General features: G+C 42.0%; 1 long non-coding RNA gene across 1 annotated transcript; it reads right to left on the bottom strand.

Moving 5' to 3' along the window:
* Positions 1-2,165: 2,165 nt before the first annotated feature.
* Positions 2,166-2,950, bottom strand: LOC134438609 (uncharacterized). Its single transcript, XR_010032630.1, has 2 exons — positions 2,470-2,950; positions 2,166-2,347 (listed from the first exon to the last, which is right to left on the bottom strand). It is a non-coding gene; the product is annotated as an uncharacterized LOC134438609 (long non-coding RNA).
* Positions 2,951-3,941: the final 991 nt, after the last annotated feature.

The raw sequence follows: 3,941 nt of genomic DNA on the forward strand, positions 1-3,941 counted from the left end.
CGGTTTCACAGCCTTCAGATAAGCTGAGGCCGACCTTGAAGCAACTTTGTAGCCCTTTGCCTTGATATAGGCAGCCAATCCAGTGAATGTGCATATTACTGTACAGGTAGCACTGCATAATAGGTAGGCCTACTGTACATGAAGTGACTCATAGCAATTGTTGTTGGAACAATAATTTGGACCAGCACGGAATCCTCTGTGCTCAAATTCACAAATGAATGGCTTCAGAGTAGAGTAGAGTATCATTTATTGATTTATAGACCTGAAAGCACCATTAAAGGTAGGGTTGGAGATCTTTGAAAAACGGTTCCTGTGAGCTATATTTTTGAAAATACACAGCCCGCCTCTCCCTTCAGCCCTCCCCTCAAAGCCACGCCTTCAAAACACATGAACGCGCATGCAGTCTGTCAAGTGTTCGGATTATCCCGGGAACCCACGAGAGCTCACGAGGCGGGGCTAGAACTAAGCCACGACAAATCGATTAGCCAAGCTAACTTCCAGCCATGGCACTGTCTCCGGCTACGGTAAGAATGTTCAACATCACAATAAACGCACAGGCCGTCATGGTTGCCATTTCAAGAAATATTGATGACAGTAGATGTATACTAGATTAGTTATTGAACTTGACTTGATACGTGTTAGATATCTCATTCTAACTTCCTAACACTGATGACAGATGCTATACCGTCATCCCTAGACAGTAGCCAGCTACAGTACTGACACATGGATTTATTTTGACAGATGTGTACAGCAATACACATTTTACTATTGTATTTATATATACCCGACACCACAATCCGTAGTGTTTTAGGCTATGACCTCAGATTTCACTTGGGTTGTCGCACGCGCAGACACAGGGACAGAGGGAGTAAAGAAAAACAACCGAACTGATCAACGCTAATGAAATTGTTTTGGCTGACGATATTTTCATATGCTTTAGACCTTCCACGACCACGACGAGAGCTCCAGCTCTGAGTTTCCTGGCCCATCACAATCATAACGACCTAACAGCCCAGTAGGACCGATGGCCAGAGATGGAGGAGGAGGAAGATAGAGGCAGCAGAGGTCGGGGATATTGATTAGGAAGACTCCACAGAATTGACGCCCTGCTAACTGTAAGGATGTACATTCATCATGTGCAAGTATTGTAATGGATGTTATCACAACAGATGTACTCTATATCGCAACACGAGTACACCTGTTGTGATAACCATTACAATATTTCTACTCCTATGAGTAGTAGTGTGATATTACATGGTTGTAGGTACACAACACCAGTGGTAGTTCAAGTACATCCATAAAAGCCCATCTACTTCATACATCTGTGTAACCCCTGGCACAACACCAGTTTGTAAGAAATTGACTGCAAAACGTTGTATGCATACAATTGGCACATCTTTATTTATATACACAATAATGATTGCTTATGTCCATATTGGTCTTATTGTCAATAGAGTTATTTAGTCCCCATCATCAAATAGAAAATGCACTACATAAAATGTATTTATTGCTTTGCAGGCCTTGATTCAATCATTGAATTTGAAGCAATCCCATCGGTTACTGCAGCGTGCCCTGACCCGTGACCCCAGTTTGATGTTCGACCTGGCACATGACATCTGGTCCTCAGTCACAGCCCAGTAGCACAACCAACCTGGCGCCTCTGCGCAATCTGTAAGGAGATGCCCATGAACATTGAAAGGAAATGCTGTGGTGTTCTCAGTTTTGATGGAAGACTTTGGGCTGATGTAGGACCAGGTGAGAGAAACGGACTCTTCAGGCATGCAGCCTACAGACAGTATGGGGCACTTGAACAGGGTTGACGTTGTAATACACAGTACAATACCCAGGATTAGCCAGGGTTACCCTGCTCCACTAGAGCAATATAAAAGGTTTATACAGAGTACGGTATAAAACACACAAACCGGCAGTGTGCAGAGTTTTATTATTTTTCATTATCTGTAGTAGCATTCATCTGTACATTTATACATCTCACCTTTTTGGTTTGGAACCACGTTTGTCTTGTTACCATTGTTTTTTTTCATACATAGAAAATAAATGCAACCTGTCAAATAATCTTCTGATTGTGGTCTTGTGGAATATATAAATTATGTAACCATGCATTTTCAGTCAGAGAATGAATAAAAAAAAAAAGCCACACAGTCAAATTGTGTCCACCAATATTTACTGTCATTGAAATGTATGGACAATTTAAACAATGTATTACACATGACACTAGATACATTACTTTATACTATATTTACAGTTGTCATTACCACACAAAAACTCGGGGAAGGTGGGTAAGTGCAGCAACTGTGAAGGGCCTAGTCTGAGGTTGGAGGCGTCTGTGCTGTAAAAAGAAACAGAATTAGAAATCACATATCTGACAGTAGCTCCAGTGACATTTTAAATGTAAGTAACCTGGGTTGTTGGGGCAGGGACACCAAAAATAACTCCTTTATCTGGGCTCACCTGGTTGTGAGTGTCTGCGGTCAGCCATCCCTCTTAGGGTAGAAAGTCTTCTGCGCAGGACGGTGCCCTGAAGGTTGACGTTCACAGTATGCAGCCTTCATGTCCTGGAACTTTTATTGTGCAATTTTCCATATCTGAAACAAGCAATGTGTTAGACTATATTAGGGCTTCATTACATCAAATTACACAGCAGGGTTTTACAGGGTGTTGGCTACAGTCCCAGGACCAAAGTGGACTTGTGTGCCTTGCTCAAGTGCACTTCAGCTGTGGATGGAGGTGTAGGTAGGGAGAGGTAAGGATGGGATTTCAACCTGCTTCTCTCTGATCTTAGGACCACCTCTCACCATCAGGTGATGGCTGGCTGCTACCTCAAATTTCATTCATGGCCCAAGTTATGTTCTGTAATCAGCATTGTTTTTACCTTACAAAAATAAATGTAAATGCATTCAGCACCATGGGGGGCTGTGAAGACCTTTGAGAATATTTGCAGAACTACATACCGAATTGAGCCATCCGCCTTTCTCTTGGTTGGTGTGTTGAGATGGTGACTGCAGTCCAGGCTTCTTGGATCAGAGGAGAAAAGCAGTAGCTTTTACTGGCATAAGTATGTGGTTGAGACCCATGTGTCTGCTGTTGACCTGAGGGAAAAAAGAGCACAAATTGCATATTAGCACAGAGCCCATGCTTAGACCATAGACAGATAAATCATCTGGCACAATCTGCATGCAACCAACAGAACCTAGAAATAGAAAGATTAGCAGCAATACATAAAGGGGACAAGTATACAAAAAACATGCAAAGTGTTCTGATAAGGTGAATGGAGGTAGTCTGTGTTGATTCCAGCAACCTCAAAGACTGAAAAGTGTCCCAGTGTGTTGAATTGAAAACGCGCACACATAGGAATATGATAATTTAGTGTATCAATTACAACTACAGGATCTGTTCGCTTTTGTCAGATAGAACCATTGTTTTTCAAAGGCAGATCATTCCAAAAAGGATAGTAGTATCTGCAACTGGACGAAATTACACCCACAAACATGAATAAAATAAACTACCAGTGTGCGGTGATTCATTCTTCATTTACTTGGCAGCCTTGATATGTTGTGATACAGGAGCAAGGAACAGCTATGGAAAACACCACAACCTTGGAATGGACAAAGCAGAACTTTTCAATATAACCAGGGTAAAAACAAATAATGTACCGGCATCTCCATGTGATCATTCAGTGTAGCCATCACAATAAAGATCTGCTGTGTAGCCGTCATGGTCATTAGGTGGTATTTATCAAATGCAAAACTACTGCCTTCTCAAAAACGACATCAGCGAGTTAACAACATTAGAATACACCCACAATCATGTAAACATTTGAAAACCCAAAGGCAATCTGCAATGCTGGAGCGGCGAACAGGTTGTGCTTGTGCTTGCTACTATTACCAGCGTCATACAACAGAGACGTATGTACCCAAAGGCAA

This window comes from Engraulis encrasicolus, chromosome 22 (assembly GCF_034702125.1).
Source record: "Engraulis encrasicolus isolate BLACKSEA-1 chromosome 22, IST_EnEncr_1.0, whole genome shotgun sequence".
NCBI classification, from domain to species: domain Eukaryota; kingdom Metazoa; phylum Chordata; class Actinopteri; order Clupeiformes; family Engraulidae; genus Engraulis; species Engraulis encrasicolus.